Source organism: Halichoerus grypus, chromosome 7, assembly GCF_964656455.1.
Source record: "Halichoerus grypus chromosome 7, mHalGry1.hap1.1, whole genome shotgun sequence".
NCBI classification, from domain to species: domain Eukaryota; kingdom Metazoa; phylum Chordata; class Mammalia; order Carnivora; family Phocidae; genus Halichoerus; species Halichoerus grypus.
The window spans coordinates 78282317-78302576 of NC_135718.1; the positions used below are offsets into that span (position 1 = coordinate 78282317).

Sequence of the window (20260 nt, forward strand, 5' to 3'; positions counted from 1 at the left end):
ACCAGATGCTTACTTGAACCGTTTTGGGGTTTTTTTGTTTTGTTTTCTGGAAGTCCCAAGCTTAAGGGACACTGCATAAATAGCACTTCTGAGCAACCAGCCAGTTTTCCAGCATTCGTTTAGTCTGAAAAAATTGACATCACAAGAAAGCAAGGCCTCTTTTCCACCTTAGGTGCAAACTGACGAAAATACCCAGTAGGGCTACTATGACTCAGAGTTGCCCTCAGCAGACACTCAAAGGCTGAGTTTAACGGACTTTCAGCTATTACTTTGAAGCCGCGCGTGACAACTGCACTTTTGTAGCCTCCCAGGGAAGAGCCGGACAGCGGCGGAGGGGCGCACCGGGGCACGCGGCCTCGGTGCGCATCCCCGACCGCCCGCCGGCTTCCAGGGTGCAATTCTCCTGCCTGTTGTAAAGCGGGGCGCCTCCGGCCGGGTCAAGCAAAAGCAGTGAAAGGCCCGCCAGAAGCACCCGGAGGGCCCCAGCCGCAGACTTGGTTCGGCAGGCCCGGAATCTCGCACTGCTAACAGAGTCTCCGGGGGTGACGAGGTGACGGTTGCCCGCGGCCCCCAGGAGCCCCGCGCGCCCGCTCGCTATGAGGCTCGCCATCCGGGCCGTCGAGCAGCCGCGGGGAAGAGCCGGGGCCTCACCGTAGACGCTGCCGCCAGCGCCGCCCGCCCCTCCGCAGGCCACGGGGGAGCTCCGCGGGGCCGCCGGGGAAGCAGGGTTGCCGCCGCGCGGGCGCGGACCCCTGCCCCAACTTCCGCCTCTCGGGAAGGCAGAGGCAGTGCGCCCCCGCGGTCCTGCCCGCCGCGTTTCGCGGCCGTGCAGCGGCTCCGCGCCACGCTGCGGGGCGGAGGCAGGTGCCGAGCCCTGACCGCGGAGGGCGTGGCGGGGAGGACTGCCCTCGGCTCCCGCCCCGGGCCCGCCGGCCGGGCGGAAGATGGCTGCCCCGAGCGCCGCGGACAGTCACGTGCCCGGGCGCTGCCGCCGCGCGCCCCCTCCCGCGCTGGCCCAGTGCGCGACCCCGCGGCAGGCGCAGCCCCGGGCGCCTGTCCGCCACGGGGATGCCGCGCGGCCCGGCCGGGGACAGGGGCGGGGGGGCGGTGCGCCGAAGGCCACCTCTCCCCGCTGCCCCCCTAACCCGGGCGCGGGGGTCGGGCGCTCGGAGCGGGGGAAACCTTCTTGGGGGCGACCTGCACCAGGTCGGGCTACTGGGCATGCGCGGTGCTCCCGTTCCGGGACGGCCGGTCTCCGGGTTTTCCCGGCCACTCGGAGCGGCGGCGGGAGGTGGGGCCCGGGCGGGGCGGGGCGGCCTGGGTCTCTGCACTCCCCGCCGGGCTCCGGGCTCCGGCTCGGCGGGGCACCCAGCAGGAGGCCTGATTGTTCGGGGGTGGGAGTCTGCACAGAGAGAGTCGCAGCCGCCCTTTCTTAGGATCAGCCAGGAGTTCACCCCAGTGTCGCAGCGCTCAGGGTCGCAAACTCGTTCCCCCGAGACCCCCTCCAGGAGGCCGAGTTCGCGTTCCCGGTTCCGAGCAGCTCCGGCTCCGCCCCCAGCGGCACGCCGCCCGACCGTAAACCTCGGCTTGGTTCCGGCCTCAGGGAGCGACCCCCCAGATTCGCAGCTGGGCCCTTCTCTCGAGCTCCGTATTCCTGGAAAGTAAAGTAAGGGGCCAAGCCACGCTGCCCCTCGGGGCGCAGCCTGTGGCCCGGGTCCAGTCGGGCCCCGCCGACCCCGCCCGCCTGGCCCGCCCGGCCCGCCCTCCCCTGCCGGCCGCCGCGAACACCCGGAGGAGCGGACTCGCGGCGCGCGGAGAGCCGGGCCGGCGCGGGCAGCGGACTGGGCATGCTCGGCAGCCCGGAGGCTCGCGGTGGCAAGTCGGAAGCGTTCGCACCAGCGAGGCAGCGGCCGGGCGGCGGCGGCGGCCGCGGGCAGGACGGAGCGGACAGGGCGGGCCAGGAGAGGCAGCCGTCCCTCCGCGCACTGCGAGCCGGCGGGAGAGCGCGATCCCGCTGCGGAGCCCCGACGCTGCCCTGCCCCGGATTTCAGTGCGCGGCGGGGGGCTCGGCGAGCGGAATTCCGGCGGCGGCCGCGACTCCGGTGCAAGTGAGCCGTGGGGCCGGGGGGTGGGAGTGGAGAGCGTCGAGCCCTGGGGGGCCTATCGGCCGCGAGGAGCGGCGTGCGGGCGGCCCCGGGGCGAGGGGGCGTGAGCTCAGCCCGCGCGGAGCCGCGCGCGTACCTGGCGGGCACTCCCCCCGCGCCCCCGCTCCCGGGGGTGGGCGCGGGGCTTGGAGGGGCGGTCCGCCCCCGGGGCTCTGGAACCGGGTCTGGGCGGCGAGGAAGGCGGGGGCGTCTGCGGGCGCCTCTCGGAGGTGCTGCGTGCGGGCTGGAAGGTTGCCTAGTGCGGGATTGGGGCGAGCGGAGGGTGGCGGGGAGGCAGAGCCGGGGGGCGAGGCGCCTCGGCGGGTGGCCCGGGCCGGGGTCTGGAGACTCGCGGGGGCCGGCCCCAAATCACGGCCCCACCCCCACGGCCCTGGCGGCGGCGTGACAGTTGGCACCTCCGGGCCAGATCGCAGCGGGCCAGGCGCCCAGGGTTTCGGGATTCCCCCACCCCCACCCTCTCCGCGGCCTCTCGGCGCCCGCCCCAGCCAGCATAACAGGTGGGACCCCCCCCCCCCCGCGGAGCAAGCTGCCCTCCCCAGGCCGGAGAACATCCTGCAGGTTCAGGGGCGGCTCCCGCCGGAGGACAGGGAGTGGGCAAGGCCTGGAGGAGCCATCGGCGCAGCCGGGACTGGACAGTGTCTCCAGGACACGGCTGTCCCCGCGAGTGAGGGGTCCTGCGACCCCGAGGCGACTTGTCAAGGGCAGAGCGGCGGCGGCAGCAGCGGCCGTCTCTCCCACCGTGTCAACCCCGACCGGGGCTTGCGGCTGCCGATGGGCCAGCGAGGACGTCCTGGTCCAGCCAACGGATTCGGGCTGGCGCGTTCTGGGCAACGCCTGCTTCCCTCCTGGGAGTCGCGAGTAAAAATCCTGGCCGGAGGGAGTGGAAGGGTTCCCTGCAGGTGCTGCTCAGATGTTTCTTTTCACCTTCAGACACCACAGACTTCAGCGGCACACGCTTATGAAACCCAGAGCGAAGGCTGCTTTGTGAAAGGGAAGTTTATTTTCCGCGTGAGGGGTCTGCCTATTTTAGCTCCCTTGACATTTACCTTTCTGGACCTTTCGAGCTCTTTGGACAGGTGACTCTGCTCTTAGACTCGGGGGCCTTTCTGGTTGGCTGCCTGGCTGTGGAGTGGTAAGCGCCTGTCACGGTGCGCCGGGAGCCCCCCACGCGTCCCGGTCCCGAGGCTTGAACATGCAGGGAGGACTGAGTGGGCAGAAAGAGAGGAGTGGGACTGGTGACGTAGCAGCTCGGGGGGGAGTTGCCAGGGGCCGCCCCAACACGGGCGGGGGGGTGTTGGCAGCGGTTTGGGCCTGTGCAGAAGGGGACGGGGCTGGGCGTGTCTTGGTTGGGGTGCAGGCTCTCCGGGGTGCAGGCTCTCTTCGGAGGATGGGTCCCTGCCTGGCCAGTGCTCCAAGGGAAGCCCGGGGATGTTTGGTGATTCAGCAGGTGGCAGCCTTCCAGCTCTGAAGCCATCCATGCCTAGTCCGGGCCAGGGAGCCGGCCAGCAGCGGCTTGTACTTCCGAGGCTCCAGCTTTGAGGGAACCTCCAGGGGCTGGCGTCTGCCTGTAGCCGCTCACTTGCCTTATCTCGCAGTTTGTTTGGGTCTGGAGGCCCTGAGCTTTTGGTTTTCTTCACTGCTTCTCTTCAGCCAGGTGGCACGTCTTTGAGTCTCGGCAGCTCCGTGACCTGCTGGGTAGGAGGAGGTGGTGCCTGCCACCGTGCACAGCTGAAAATGTAGCTGGTTACTCGGCAGCAAATGATGCCAATATGGAAAGCGGAGAAAGCGTCTTTTCCTTCTGTTCTGCTTCAGAGACGAGAAATTTACATTTTTAATAGAATAGTAAGATGTATTTCTGTAACTCTTCGGGGCTGGTAGTAAGCATTTTTTTTTAATAAAGAAATTAATTCAAGGGATGGATTAAACTAACATGAAAGGGACCCAGTTATTAAGACAGTGTCTTATTCCTTGGAGGATCCCAAGCATCTGGCACAGTGCCTACCTTGTAGGTGCTCAGTAAATGCTTACTCAGCTGAATTAAAAAACAAACAAACAATCTTGTCATTAAGTTTGGCACTTGGCACTTAAAGAACTTTATTTTCCTAAGTAGGCATTGCCCGTGTTGACCACAGACAGTCAATTTTCGCTTGAAAACTCAATCCTTTTCCTTTTTTTTTCCTGGTTAAGTCCCTTAATTTTCAAATTGTGGCAGATCCTGTATTCAGCTGGAAAAAAACGCATGCTTCACTCACATATCTCATAAAAACCTAAAGGACTCGTCCTACATAGAGCTATTGTACAGTTTTTTAAGAAACTAAAACATACTCCACATCAAATATGCTTTATCTGTGAAACTTTATTTTGTACAAAGCATTTCAGGAAGACTCTTTAGAATTCTAAACCTTTACCGTCCAGTGAAAAGTGCTGCTGTGGAAAAGACAAAACTGTGTTTGGGGAATAAGAATTCGGCTTTATTTGCACAGGGGCATCAGCTCCCTCGTCCTTGGGGGAGGTGTGAGTGTTGGGCCAGCTCATGCTTATGCATCTTTTTTAAACTTTGTTCTGCTCCTTCCTGCAGTTGTTCATCTGCTGCTTCTTTCCCTAAAGACATACTTTCCTGGCATGGGCTTGGCTTGCTTAAAGCTGCTGCCTGAAGGGTCTTTTGCATTTCCTCACATAAATTCAATCAGCGGTGGTTTTTATTTTCTGATTGTCCTCTGCACTGTGGAAGCCACTTCGTGGGGTGAACTGTTCTATGGTCCTTGGAAAAAGCTGTGTCCGGTGTGTCCCTCAGGGGACATGACAGATTATAGATGGCTTTTTCTTTGCCCCCCCTTTTTTTTTGGATGGTAGCTATAAGCAGTCTCTTTTGGAAGAACTGTTACAGCATGCCTGGTGTTAAAGGCTCTGGCCTTTCTGTTACAGGCTCTTGGTCAGGAATATAAGTGGTCGGTTATTGTCTCCAACCACATTCTGAGAATTGTGGCTGTAAAGTTTGTCACTTGATAAGCTCCTCTGTCACCAGATGATCCGCCCCTCTGGATATGGGAGCTGGGAAGCAGAGTGGGATGTGGGGGAGGGGAGGGTGAAGAAAGGGGAAGCGAAGGCTTGTGGGCCAGGAGGAAGGCTTGGTTTTGTAACTGACTTCTGGTTTCACTGAAACAGACTTGACTGCTGGCCACAAGCATGGCTGAGTCTGTCCACTCCGGAGGCTTTCTTACCTCCCCAAATAAACCGCTCTCTGCTCCCCCCACAGACACACACACAAATACAGACAGACATGCACACTGAGAAAAGACACAGGTGTGGACACACACACCCCTTGCTGAGCCCCTAGAAGCTCAGCTTTTTTTATGTGCTAATATGTTGCAGAGGGAAACTCCAGGGCTCAGGAGCAGGTTGCGTTTTGGGGGCCTGAATTCATCCAAGCTTGTACATCAGAAAGATCCTCTCTTCCTCTCTGAGTGCTAAAGGGATCTGTCCCCTAGCCACTGTGGAAATTGCTGGGGGCTTCCACTGTATGCAAAGGCAGGCGAGTGGGCACTTAGGGCTGCTCTGGTGGTTTTCACTTTTTAGACATCGAGGTGCTGGGAGTCAGCGTGCCTCCGTTGTTGGCGCAAGACCCTCTCCTGTGCAGAACCCCTTTCTTGTTTGATGTTTCCACTTCATTTCTACTCCCATTCCTCTCCCCGCAGAGGAGCCTCTTCTCCTGGGTTGGATGTATTCTTAGGTATGTCTGTGTCCTCGTTAAAGATGTTATTTTGTGTGTGTCTTCAGTTTACGTAAGTGGTTCCGTGCTATAGATTCCATCGGGCTTCTAATTCATTCAACACTCAACCTTTTTATTACGGAAATCTTCAGACATTCACAAAAGCAGGAAGAATTTCATTCAAGACTTTGTGAGATCTGTGTTAGTGTGGGCTTATCTAGGGCTTTGCTGTGCATCCATTAGCTTTGTCACCCGTTTCCCTGGCGAGGGACACTTAGCTCACCTCACTCAGGCAACGCTGTGATGAACATCCTGTATGCGTTCTTTTCAAGATGCGTGTGAGACGTCTCTAGCGTAGTGCTTCTCCAAGTGGTCCATGCCCAGGAGCCGCAGGGGCAGCGCCTGGCACCTGCTGGAAATGCAGATTCTGAGGCCCCAGCCTAGACCTGAATCAGAAACCCTGGGGGCAGACCCCATGAACTTGTGTTGTAACGTGCCTGGGCTGGAGATGGCGATACTTGGGACAGTTTGAGACCCGCAGTCGCAAGGGCACGTGCACCGGAGTGGAATGGCTAGGTGGAATGGAATGAGCACACCTGTTTTGACTAAATGCTGCTAGATTGTTCTCCTCGTGGGTGCATGGGGGTTCCTGATCCTCTACATTCTCGACAGTGGTTGGTATTAGCCCTCTTTCTAATTTTACCCAAATTTGGTGGCTATAGTGTGGGATCTCCTTGTTTTCCTGGGAGCTTGTGTCATTTCTTAGTGAAGTTGAGCATCTTTGTTAGCTGTTAGTTTCTTACCCAGCTGTAGTCTTGTTTCTCTCCTGTGTTGGTTTGCACGTGCTTCTTGCATATTCTAGACAGTAATCCCGTCCTGCGGTCTGTCAACATTGTCAGTAGTCACTTTCCGAAATTTTTGTTCTATAGAGCTCATTACTTTTTGCTTTATGTTGCACTTCAGGGGTCTGAAGATGTTCTTCCTTACCCCGGACTCACCAGGCTATTCCCTGCTTTTGTTTCTCACAGTGAGGGCTTCACTTTGTGTGAGGTTCATCTTCGCACACGGCATTGAGCAGGGATCCGGTGCCGTTTTTCCTTCCCACTTTGTGACCCAGTTTTTCCCACGTTATTAAATCATGTATTTTTCCCTTAATATTTCGGAGGAGACCGTGGAGCCACCTCTGTCATACTTGGGGTGCACACACGAGCCTCTTTTTTAAAACTTGATTGAATTGTAATTTACATATGGTAACCTACATCCATTCCAAGTGTACAGTGATTTGATGAACTTCGACAGATGGACACACTTGTGAAACCACCGCAATCAAGATACCGAGCGTTTCCGTCACCCCGAGCGTCCTGTGGGCCCCCTCGCAGTCCATCTGCGCCCTGTCCCCAGACTCCGGCAGCCCCCGATGTGCTCTCTGCCACTGTAGATTAGTGCTTGCATTTTCGAGAATTTTATATAAATGGAACCACAGAATGTGGCACTTTGTTGTATCTGGCTCCTTTCACTCAGCATACTGATTTTTTAAATCTTTAATTTGCGGCAAAACAGATAAAATGTACCATTTTTAAGCATACAATTAGGTGGGATTCCTGCATTCACAGTATTGTGAACCCATCACCACTGTCCGTCTCCAGAGCTTTCTCATCACACCAAACTGAAAGTCTGTTCCCACCAAACTTAACATGGTGGTTTTGACATTGTTCACAGATTCTCTGTACCATTATCTGTCTGTTTCTCTGCCAGATTATTTTGACTTTCACAGCTTACATGGCAGGGTCTGCTTTGCTGTTCTTTTTCAGAACTTGGTCATTGTGGGCCTCTCTTCTTCCATAGACTTCTCAGAATACTTGTCAAGTTCTCCACAAAGTCCCAGAAATGGGACTGGCATTATAGTCTAACATGGGGAGAAATGGCACATTTTGTATCTTAAACCTGTAATTCTATCCATGAACAGGGTAATCTCATCTTTTACAAATGACTTTTTAACAGAATTTAACATTTTCTGTCATGGTGATGGTAGGGTTTTTTGTTGTTGTTGTTTGTTTTTTTGTTTTTTGTTTTTACAAAGGAAACCTGTTGCTTTGAGGGTAGTTCCTTAGTCTTAACCTTTCAGATGGGCAGAGTCAGGGCTTTGGGGACGGAACGTTCTCCATTCCACAGCCTTGAGTGACATGGGCCCATGGGCCAGTTAGTTACTCACTGTTCCCTGGGGGCGCTTCTTTCTTCAACCTGGACCCCAACTGCCTCTCCCAGGGGCTGCTGAGGGCTCCCAGGGGATAAGGTAGGAGAGGCAGGACCTATAGATTGTGAAACAGAGTTGCCGTCTGGGGAATGTTGTGTTAGACCTCCCCTAATGCTGGCTTTAAGTAGGTCCACTGAGTGCTTTTATCCTGCTTCCCAGGGATTGATAACATGTGTCAATAGAGCGAGGCAAATCAGCCCACCAGTGATCTGTGTAACACTCGCTGGGTCTACACAAGCAAGGTGTTGCTTCCACCCACTCTTGTGGGGTTTCACAGAAAGTTTGGTTACTTCCAAAGACTTTGGCAGTCCCATGGGGGAGAAACAATTAGAGAACTCGGTGTTACAGACAGTCTGTAATCAGGGGTTAAGTGGTGTGTCAGGGGAGCTGGGAGAAGAGAGAAATGCTCTGTGTGTTTTGACTTAACTCTGGTGGAATCAGAGGAGAGAGAAGGAGGGAGAAACCAAGTATCATTAGCTAGCATTTCTGTCCAGGGCTTGGAGGGCCTAGTATTCAACCCCATGGCAGTGGATCGTGTGCCTAAGTTTAAGTGTCTCAAAATAATTGCTTTGGGAAAAGTGGTAACAAGTGGCTAGTAGATGCACTCAGCTCTTGGCCTTACCATTTAGGAGCTGTGGGACCTCAGGCATGTTATGTGAACCTTCCGTGCCTCAGTTTCCCTGACCCTTATCGTCGGGTGTGGTAACCGCAGATATCTCACGGTGTCCTTGTGAGGACTACTCCTGTCGGGTGCTTAGAGCCTGGCACAAGGTCATCACGATAAAAACGTTAGTTACTCTCATGACTCCTTTTGTTCACTCGTCGCGTTCCTCCTGTATCTCCCTTGACGTGTATCAGGCCCTATGCCCAGAGACGGGTGGCATTTGTCCAGAAGGACTGTTGGACGCACAGTTGTGTAGAATGGACTTTCTCTCTTGGTTGCCAGGTTCGTGGTGGGCACGCGGGCTGTAGATGGAATGAATGAATCCTTGACAGATCGTGGAGCTGGGTGCTGCCTCGGTGGGCCCTAGGTATCCTCGATCAGGGCTGCGGGACAGAGAGGGTAGACGTCAGGTGGTTAGCAGGCAGGAAGCTCATTAGACCTTTTGGCGAAGGTGTATTAATCATAGGGATTCACGTTTGTGGAGCTTAACCACATGGCCGGAGACTGCCCAAGGCCTTGCCCCTTGCGACCGTCCTCTGAGATGGAGATTATTAGCATTCCCTTTTTAGGCACGAGGACAGAGAGGCACAAAGTAGGAAGAATGCCCTGAGGGATCGTAATGTTTGGGGCCTTCAGTTGGTAAAAATTGCCGGTGTAGGTGCATTGGTGGGTAGCCGTCATAATCAGGTAAGCGTGGTGACATATGGGTTAGCCCAGCAGGGCACTCCCGTGACCTTGGCACTTGACGCTGCTGGGTTTATCAGCCCAGGCGGAAGGTTCTCAAGTTTCTCCAGGCATTAGAAGCACCTGGAGGCTTGTTACAAACACCCAGGAGGCGTCCATGCCTGACGTGTTTGCAGAGCTGCTGATGCGGCTGGCCTGGGACCGACCGCTCTTGGGAGATCCCCTGCTGTCAGCAGCCCTCGTGTCAGTGAGGGGCCCGGTGCTCCTGTTTCTAGTCACGGTCAGGTGGGGAGGTTTTCAGCTGCAGAAATTTTAAACCCTTTCCCCGTCATGCAGTAAACACTGAACGCACATGGTCCTGTTTATCTAGGCCGGCGAAGGGGGTTCTGAGCCAGTGCAGGGTAGAAATTTGCTTTCTGTCCTTGCCCGTGTTTCCAACATGGGCCCAAATGGGTGATACCCCGGGGTGGGGAGAAAATTCGGGAGTGCAATTCGAGACTCACTAGCAGCGCCAAGTGCCATGTCATGCATCCCATGTTAGGGAAATGCCCTGATGTGTTTTGTTCTTTTCCGCCTTGCTCACTCCCTGCCAGAGGCACAGAAAGGCTTTGTCCCATCATCTATCCCTTTGGAAAGATTTAGGCACAGAGAAATTAAAAGTGTATGAAGATACGTATCCTGACGGTGGGGAGGCTGAAGATCATCTTATTTGGGCTAATTGTAGTTGAAAACTCTCTGTAGGAAGGCACTTAAAAAAAGGAAGCAAAAGGAGGGGCTGTGCGCCTTCCCCAGCTGTGGTGAGGTGAGGTGGTCAGTGTGTGTCCAAATCCCCCGGAAGGAGGAACTGTGTTTGTACAGCCAGAGTTTTTTGTTTTGCAACAGAGGGTGCGTTTCCTCCATGGGAACCATGTCTGTGGAACGAGAGATGTTGAGATTTGAAAGATTTTATAGGAAACGGGAACTTAGATTCCAACTCAGGGGAGAACACATGAGTAGATTGTCTTTGGGAAGACTTTTCCCTGTGCTGGTTGTCGGGGCTCTCCCGTGACCCTGCAGCGGGGGATTGCTTGGGGAGGAAAGGTGGCGGGCAGAGGGGATAGGGGATTTCCAGGGGAACACTGGGAGCCCACACGAGAGGTGTTCTGACGTCTGGTCTCTCCATAGCCCGGGGTTTACAATAGCAGTAAAGGCGAGTTGAGGGTCTGCAGTGGGCTGGAACCTCGTTAAGCCTTGCGACGTGCAAAGACGAGTGAGATGTGGTCTGGGTTCTCGAGGGGTTAGAGGGGGTGAGGGGGCAGACCTGTGCACAGAGAAACACCATCACCCCATGGTGCATGCAGCATGGCACCTGTGCGTGTGGCCCCTGGGGGCAGGGGTGGGAGGCTGGCCGGAGAGGGTCCCCTGCTCAGGGCTTCCTGTGCACAGCATGCGGGAGCAGGTAGCCCAGACGGTAGGCTAGTGCAGTTGGAGCTGGAAGTGGTGCAGCTTCTCTCCCTTGTTTCTGGGGCTGCCAGGTTTAGTGTGGTCACTCCAACAACAGAGGGGAGTGTAGGAAGAGGCGTGCTGTGCGTGGTCAGCCCGCCAAGGGGAACCAGGAACTGGAACTGCGCTTGGAAACCGCATAGGAAGTCTTAGGGGACACTTGACAGTTTGTCTTTAAAAAAACGTGGCTCAATTTTAGCTATCTCCTGGAGCGTAAAACCTGGAGAAGATGAATGACTATCTTTAAGGTGAATCAGTGTTTTAAAGAAAGAGTCTTTATTAGAAACGAGGTTTTATTTGCCCACAATTTTTGGTAAAGTTCAAAATTCTGCTATCAGTTTGTTTACAGTGGTTTGCATTTCTCATTCACGTCGTCCTCCCCTCTGCCTTCTCCCTCTCCCTTCCCCCCTTCCTGGATACCCTTACAGACACCTTGTGTGCCGGCCCATGTGTGCCAAAGCCATTACCTTGGCCGGCTCTCGCCTCTGCTTCCTTACCTGTGAACGGAGAGCTTGGGTTCGCAGACCCTAGTCATCTCCCAGATTGCGCGACACCCGAGAGAGTGGCTCACGAGCCCCACGTCGCCTGGTGTTTATCATCTGTTGATAGAATTTTATGTCAGTGCCTCTTCTCCTGTCCTGCTGAGCTGTGTGTCCAGACCACGCTGTAGAAACAGCAGTGGTTGGTGCATTCTTCACTGGTGATGGTGCCCCTCCCGGCAGGCTGTCTCTGTTAAAGGTACAAAAGGTGGAATGTTGGGTCGTTTAGAAGTCCCATCAGGTGCACTGTGTGAATCCATGACCAGCCTCAGATGGTGCGTGCGGTGGGGACTCCCCTGCCAGGCTGGGTGGATGGACGATGCTCATGCAGGGAATGGGGCTCCCCGGAGTCACAGGGTCAGCGAAGGTTCGGAATAGAGCAGAAGCGTCCTGGGAGCAGGGTGGAGAACAGAGTTCCACAGAGCTGCCCCCTAAGGAGGTGGGGAGCGCTGGCTGAGGGGTCCCCCTGTCCCAATAGTGAGGGGCAGCCGCAGAGGCCAGAGAAATGGCAAAGGGGTGGCTCCACTGAGAGCTTTTCACCCTGGTGACAATCGCAGGCTGACCGCTGGGGGGCCGTCTGCCCGGGATGGGGTGTGCATGGGGTGTGAGGAGAAGCAGACTTGGCTCCTCCTGAGGTGTGCAGGCGGGTGGAGGAGGAGGGAGGTGCTGACGGACTCCGTGTGCCGCAGAAGCAGCTCTGGGCTCGCTGGGGCGTGGAGCCCGGATTCTGAAAGCGTTTGGGGAGCGCCAGGCAGGGCAGCGGAGCCGGGTTCTAGGCCTCCCTGGGCACCGGCTCTGTTGCGTGAGAGGGAAATCGTGGCCCTTCCGTCGCGGGCTGGTCAGGTGCGCGCCCCCGGCCCGTCCTGTCGGCTTCCCTTCCTGCTCCCCGGGTGGCAGGGGGGTGCCCTTCACTCGACTACGTGGAGGGCCCAAGTGTTCTGAGGTTTGACCATGTGGACTGTTGTCCTTTTGCTTGTGTGTCTCCCGGATCTTGTCCCGGAGCCTGTCCTTGTCCCTGCTGGTTGTGAGTTCAGTTTCCTTACCCTAAGATCCCAGGTGCCCAGAACGGCCTGTGTTTGTCATCGTCTTTATGGAAATCCTCACGGGCGGCCTCAGTCTCTGGCCGAAGCCTTTAGGATCATTGACGGCAGCTTGACGTGGACGATGAGGCTCAGGACAGGCGTGAACACAGCAGAGGCTCGCCCGCACGGAGCTTTGCAGGGCGTGGGTCTCACACAGTCAGCACGTTGGCAACCGTGGGGCGCGCCTGGTGCTCGGAGACAGAGCCTCGGCCGTGCCTCCTCTCAGCGCCGCTGCCCATTCACAGGCTGGTGACTCGACATTTGTTTTATGGCCGCTGTCTGTGCAGGGACACCTGAGTTCTGAGAGGGCCTACAGAGTTACCAGCCGGTGCACTGGGCCACGGTCCAAGTTTCCACAGGGCCCTGCACGTGGCCTGCTTTCCCCTCCTCTGATTTTAGAGACCGAGCCAGGGTGGTGGGAGCTGACGGAGGCTTCTCAAGCCCCCTTAGGCCATCTGCGTGAAGACCCCGGCAGTGGACCCGGGTCTCCCCCCCCCGCACTGGGGTCCGTGTGCAGGTTCACGGAGCTGCTGAAATCACACTTACCATTTGGGGTGTGGCACGTTTTTCTGGGGAGGCTGTCTAAAGCTTTCGTGAAATTCACCAGGAGGACCACTGAAAGGTCCCTTTTTAAAACTGTATGATTGAGGGTCTTTATTGCCGCCTGTCCCCTTGTTAGAGGGGCTGATGAGAAGGGTCTGCCGAAGGGAGGAGGCGGACGCACGCCAGGAGCCTCTTGTGGGTACAGGGGACTTGACGTTTCTGTGTCTTGGGGTGGGACAGGGTCAGTTCTTCCTCGAAGGACATAGAAGCAAAGGGACAGAGCTGGCCTCGTGGAGGGAGAAGGGGCGTGGCGCGTGTGCTGCTGCCTCGTGGCTCGTCCACGGAGCCAGATGAGAAGGTGAGCCACGGAAGGTGGGCAGGAGGGTCTGGAGAGGACCTGTAGGACTTCAGCCGTTGATGTCAGAGGCACCTGGTTTAGGAGATTCCCCTGCTTGAGAAGTTCCTGGTAGTTTACCTAAATGATGAAGTTCATGCCAATTGTCCTTTGAGATCAGAGTGTGGAGGGTCGCTTTGAAGAGGGGCTGGCATGGATACTTACATACTGTCCAGGAGTTTATTTTAAGAAATAATCAAGCCTGTCGTTCATCCCAGAGCTGTCTTCTAGAAAAGTTGGAAACCAAACATCGAATACTAGGGCACTGGCTAAACAGATTACATAGACCCACACAATGGAATACTAGACAACCCTGAAAACATTATCTAGAAGAATAATCCTATAGAAAGATGTCCTATAAACATTGTTGTGTGCAAGAAGGTCTGTGGTGCTTTTGCAGAAAATACACTCTTCCAAAAGTCCTGGTTGGTGGCTGCCGTGGGCCAGGTGCCCCGCTGGGTATGGGCGACACGGAGGTGAGCGCAGGTCAGGTCCCTGCCTCAGCAAGCCTGTGGTCTCCTGGGGAAGAAGTGAAGCCTTGCTGACTTTCCCATAAAAAAGTGTTTAAATACTGTGCAAAGAATGACTTTTAATAAGGAATTTTTAAAACCCTTTAAAGTCCGAACTACTGTCTTGTCTGCTTGTTACCAGCCGTATCCCTGACCCAAAACCACCGATTTTCCAGAAAGTCGGAAGCTGGTCATCAAGGTGTCCTCCTGCTCATGCCCACTGTTCAGCCGTCTTCTTGCAGAATCCTCTTCCCCCCACATAGTGCAAGGCTCTGCGGGTGGAAAAGGATGGTGGCACATGGTCCTGGAGGGGGGTGCCCCTGCTCTACTTCCTGGCTTCTGTCCTCTGTGCTGGTCCCCAGCTCGCCTTTGGTCCTCACTTGCCACCTCTCTTGGCCCCATGTCGCTCTGAGTCTTTGCCCCTGACGTCCGATTGTCTGTGGTGTTGGCAGCCATGTGGACTAGAGCTCCGTTCTTAGAAATCACCTGGTTTAAATCTTTCCTCGGAGCCTGGTGGGGTCTGGATCGGAGTGTCTGGGTGTCCTGACTCCCCGTGACCCCCTTTTCAAGAGCCTACAGCCCCAGCCCCTCCAGTCACCACGCAGATCTGCGGTAAAAACCAGTATGCATTTCCCATTGCTGGCCGTACAAAGCTGCAGGGAAGGTTGGGGAGGCCTAGGGCTCTGTTCTCAAGGGCGGCCCTCCAGAGAGGGAAGCCGGCGATGGACCTCCCAATGAGGCCTTGTGATGGAATGCCGAGTGCCCTGCAAGACTGGGCTAACATGTTCAGGAAGGCGGTCTGTGGGAGGGCAGGTGTGTGCTGGGGGTAGATGAGGGCTGGGCTGGGTCGCCTGGGGCCCCTCTGAATGGTCCCCTGGGGTCTGGCTGTTGAAGGCTGCTTTGCATTTGCCTTTTAGCCTAGGTTTGGTTTTCCTTTAGAAAACCTTTCTCCTGCCTTCTCCTCCTCACCCCCTCTCCCCCACTCTCCTCCCTTTCTCCCCTACTTTTCGTCTTTCTCCTCCGCTTAGAAAATACAGAAGCAAAAAGAACATCATCCAGAATCCTATCACCTGTCCATAACCATTGCTAGCATTTTGGTATGTGTCCCTCCCATCAGTTTTACGTAAACATTGGATGTACGTGCAATGAACATTTGGCCAAATGCCAAAAGATGGAATGTTAACAGGACCTGTATTGCCAAAAGGAGGTCTCAACGCTCTAGAAGGGACTTCTGGGATGCAGCAGAAGTCTGAAACTTTATGAAAATGATCACGATGTTATTAAGATGATAACAGCACTGTGGCACAGGAAACTTAATTTCTTAGTGTGTGGTCTGCATAGTGAATGTCTGTGGTCCAGGGTAGGTGATGGCCCAGCCGGGGAGGAGGGGGCAGCAAGGGTTTATTTGTGTTTTTTGTTTTTGAATAATGATTATTGTTTTGGCCAGCTGTCAGGGTAACGCACCATGAGGGGAAGTTTGTCTCCGACTTATTAAACTTTTGTCCAATCACTGACATCTCTCTAACTCCTGGACCCGCCACTTTCCTTGGCGATGAGGGTGCAGTTGTGGAAAGCGGCCGCTCACCCCAGCCTGTGCCGTGCCTGAAAAAGAGACTATGTGGATAATCTCAGGAGCAGAAGTGAGATTGTTGCCTTCAGACAGACTTTTTCCCTGGTATTTTGGCATGCGACTCCTGCCTCACACAGCCAGTTGAGAGGAAAATGGTCCTGAAGCCTTGACTTGAGGAGCGTGGCGTGGAGCGGTGTCACTGGCTTTCAGGATAACAAAGCTGTTTTCCAAATGTCCATCTGCATCTCGACTTTCACTGCCTGCACACCAATTTCAGCATCTTCCCTGGAGAAGAATGACAGAGGAGTCTGTGGACAGGTAGCAGGTGAGAAATACTTGTTCTCTCAGGCACCCCAGGTTCTAACAGCGAATGTTGTTAAGTCCGTCGGCATGCTCTGTGGACTCTGCTCTCTGCAATAGCCAGTGTTTGAATTTCATTCAGGCAGCCTTTTAAAATAGGCAGTAACCAGCCATTCCATCCTGTCTTTGAACGTCTCAGTACATCTTTGTCGTGGCGTAAGTACGTAGGTACTCCTGTAAGTCGTAAGTGCAGGACAAAATCCCTTGGGTGTCATGTCGTTTGTGTTTGGGTGGAAGAGGTTTTTATTCTAAGATTCATCCGGAATGCTCACCAACATTTGGAAATCAGTCTTCCGATACTAACAGTAAATATTTGAACGATGTGCCTGATTTGCGTTACCGATGCTGCCGTGCTGGGGGGCGCGATGCACTGATCACACATCGGTTCAAGGATGCCAGAAACAGCTGAAGAAGCATTCTGCTCTTCGGCCTTCCAGATCGAAACCCAAGATTTTGGCCGAGTATGGAAATTGAAGACAGCTCTGGTGTATCTTTCGATGTACATAGTAATGTATATTTTATTCGTATAGGCTTAAAGGCTACTATTTCTAAGATATGACTAAGAATGTTCCAAATCTATAATTTGCTTTGAAAGAGTACAAACATCTTTTATTTTGTTTTAATTATAGTAAAATATACGTAACAGAAAATGGACCATTCATGGCGTTAAGTGGACTCACCGCCGTCTGTCCAGGACCCCCTCATCCTCGTGAGCTGAGATTCCGTCCACATTAAACACTAGCTCTCCGTTCCCCCTGCCCTGCAGCCCCGCCGGCACCCACTCTTAACTTTCTCTGTCTATGATTTTATCTATTCTAGGGACCTCATGTAAGTGGAACTGTACAGTACTTGTCCTTTTGTGTGTGGCTTATTTCTATCTTTAAATAGGTTTTTTTTTTCTTTTTAAGATTTTATTTATTTGTCAGAGAGAGAGAGAGAGAGAGAGCACGAGCAGGGGGGGTGGCAGAGGGAGAAGCAGGCTCCCCACTGAGCAATGAGTCTGATTCGGGACGCTATCCCAGGACCCTGAGATCATGGCCTGAGCTGAAGGCAGACGCTTAACTGACTGAGCCACCCAGGCGCTCCCCCCCTTTTTTTTTAAATAAGGAAAAATGTGTGCCTTCTTGTGATCAGTTTTGCTGTTGGGCCACGACGCTCAAGTTTGGTCAAGGAGCTGCTTCCCTCGTGGACCTAAAAACACCCAAGTACTTTGAGCAGTGTTCGGCTGAAGCGGTGTAGTATTTGCCTGAGGTCAGGAGAGCAGTTTCACGAACAGAGGGTCCCCGGCTCACCATGTTTTAACTTTATGATGATGTGAAAGTGATGTAGAAACCGCACTTGGAATTTCAAGGTTGGACGTTTTCCCCGGGCCGGCGAGATGCAGTACAATCCTCTCCCGGGATGGGGGACGGCAGCCTCCAGGTGGCCCCCCCATCACAAGGGTCAGCAGCCTGCACACTTCCCACCACTCTGCCCCCACACAGCCGTCCTGTTTGTCACCTCGGCACAGTGCTCAGTAGATTACCTGGGAGAGTCAGCCCTGTGCTATTCGATAGACTGTACTAGATGCCCTAGCCCACCTGCAGGCTCCCGCGTGTGTTCTGAGCACAGTGAAGGTTGGCTTAGCTGAGCTGGGAGGTTCAGTGCTGGGTGTGTTAAATGCACGTTCACCTGATGGTATTTTCAACTTAGGTTTGTTTGTTTGTTTATTTTTAAAAAGATTTATTTGACAGGGCGCCTGGGTGGCTCAGTTGGTTAAGCGACTGCCTTCGGCTCAGGTCATGATCCTGGAGTCCCTGGATCGAGTCCCGCATCGGGCTCCCTGCTCGGCAGGGAGTCTGCTTCTCCCTCTGACCCTACCCCTCTCATGTGCTTGCTCTCTCATTCTCTCTCTCTCTCAAATAAATAAATAAAAAAAAAATCTTTAAAAGATTTATTTGACAGAGAGAGAGAGGGAACACAAGCAGGGGGAGTGGCAGAGGGAGAAGCAGACTCCCCGCTGAGCAGGGAGCCTGATGTGGGGCTCGATCCCAGGACTCTTGGATCGTGACCTGAGCCAAGGGCAGACGCCCAACCTACAGAACCACCCAGGTGCCCCTTACGTTAGGTTTATTGGGATATAACCCCCCCCCCCCCGATCAGTCGAGGAAGAGACTACATGAGAGCGGCCTTGCCCGTGAACTTGGCAGCAACCTTTCCTGAGGCCTCTCAGCGTTCTTGGAAAAGCGCCTGGTGTTTTCACGTCTTTTGCTCCAATCGGTCTTGCGTGGCAGGAGGGAGAGCTGATGGGGGGCTGGCTCCTCCACTCAGCCTCTCAGCCTCGGCCGGTAGAGTCCTCAGCAGAAGCCTTTCTGGGTGCGCAGATAACGATTTGTTTCAGCACTTTGCTGGTCAGTTGGCTGGCCCCTGGCAGCGCAGGCATGTCCGTGCAGGGACCGCTGTGTGTTTGGGAGGGGAGCTGAGGTTCCGGGCCGTAGGTGTGTGCTCTCACAGTGTGTCAGCTCTTGGTGTACGCGTGTACATGGCGGGGGGGGGATGGAGCATGGCCTGGGGGGGCACAGGCCTCCTGCAGCCACAGGCCCGGGCACTGTGTTTGTGGACATGTGGGAGATTGAGGTTAGCTTCCTGTCTGTGGTAAGAGAAGTGAAACGTGTTGTACCCTTTTAGGCCTGATAAGAATCAAATGGGATGAACCGTGGTCTCAGCAGCTTCCGACGAGTCTGTTTATGCCCCCTGTGTTTTCTGAGGCCATTGCCGGGTCTGAGGAGGGCGGCCCATCCTCTGGGTCACTGACCGCACTGTGGACACGTGGTTAGAGGGAAAGTCTGTGTTTGGCCCTAGGATCTCTCTTTCTGTTTCATCCTGTCCTGGCATCTGTCTTGGTCTTTTTACTGATGGGTGTGTGTGTGGATTGCAGAGTTGTAGAGTGGGTTTAAATAACAAGGCCATGATTTAAACTTTATTTCTTTTTTAAAGATTTTATTTATTTATTTTTGGGGGGGGTAGAGGGAGAAGTCCCAACGCGGGGCTCGATCCCAGGACCCCGGGATCATGACCTGAGCTGAAGGCAGACGCTTAACGGACAGAGCCACCCAGGCGCCCCAAGGCCTTGATTTAAGTAGGGAAGCGAGAACAAATAACATGCACATTTGATACTCAGTTGTATCACTTACGTATTTACTTAGACACTTTGCAATTGGTCAAATATTCTACTTCAAAAATAACCACAATACCGTCTGCCTTAATGTTTTGGTTCGGCGTGCTGTATGTCATCAGGGCTAGGTGTCTGGGAAGAAAGATAATTAGGGCGCTTTTGTACCACGAACATCCTGAGTGCTGCTAACGAACGCACCGCCTCAGATCCCCGGGCAAACAGTTTGCAGTTGAAGTCCGCCTTCCGTTATGCACCTGACGGCTGAATGCAGCGTGGCACCTGCTGTGTTGAAGCCCCCCTCCTCCCTCCCCCCATAAGTTGTCATTGTGGTTCCTTTTGGGTGGTGAGAGCGTGGCAGAGATGCGGGGCTCCTGCCCACGTGTCCCCTGATGGAACGGGGACACCAGTGATCGCTGTCTTCACCCCTGATGGGGAAAGTGGGCCCCACTCTTGAGGAGTTTAAGATCAAAAGAGGAGTATGGCAAATGGCCCCAGACTATTTATGCCTCCAGTGTCTGCGGCTTCCATCGTGTGCTGAGCTAATCTGAGTCTTCCCAGACCACTCCACTGGGATTGCTGATCCTACGTCCTCCGTCCTCGTCCCCTCTCCTGGACCATCCTGCTTTCATTTCTTTTTTCCTCTTTGGGTCTTCAAGCTCCTCTTGTCTTCCCAAGGACTCCTTCCCTGGCACCTCTGCCCAACTGGTACATGAGGTTCACCCCTCAGCCCTGCGGTGTGCAGGCAAGGGGAGCAGTCCCCTCTCTTCCAGCTGGGGTCCAGCCGGGAGAGGGCCCCGATTATTGGGTTTCTGGCTCAAAAAGTTCCTTACTGTCTGGGAGGCATGGTCAGAGCAGTTTAGTGCCTAAAACTTAGACCGTGTAGGGGGAGTGATGGAGGAAGTGCAGAGCATTTTCCGCACCAGGCTTCTGCTGGAGGAATAAAAGTCTAGGGGCCAGAAGTATTGATGTAGATTAAACCTGACTTTTCCCATCTGATCTGTACTTTGTTTCCAGAATGGCTAAGCGCCCCCCCCCCCCCCCGGAATAAACAGTGGCATGTTTTTCAAGTTTTATGCTCTTCTTCATTTTTGAAAATTCAGTAAATAATAAAATCTCAACCTGCTCACACACGCTCTGGCCTGTCCCGTTCC

The 20260-nt window shown here is 54.6% G+C and overlaps 1 protein-coding gene across 9 annotated transcripts in view; it reads left to right on the top strand.

Annotated features, from left to right (window-relative positions):
- The first annotated feature begins 1831 nt into the window (after positions 1–1831).
- The window catches only part of SGMS1 (sphingomyelin synthase 1), a 270354-nt gene continuing 251925 nt past the window's right edge, over positions 1832–20260 (top strand). For 7 of the 9 annotated variants that reach the window (XM_078077801.1, XM_036123426.2, XM_036123430.2 and 4 more), the window contains exon 1: positions 1832–2108. The gene's annotated coding sequence lies outside the window, so the exon portion shown is untranslated. Of the gene's footprint in view, positions 2109–15498; positions 15921–20260 lie in introns of those variants that run through there. The other 2 variants (XM_078077802.1, XM_078077803.1) reach the window with 2 other exon arrangements.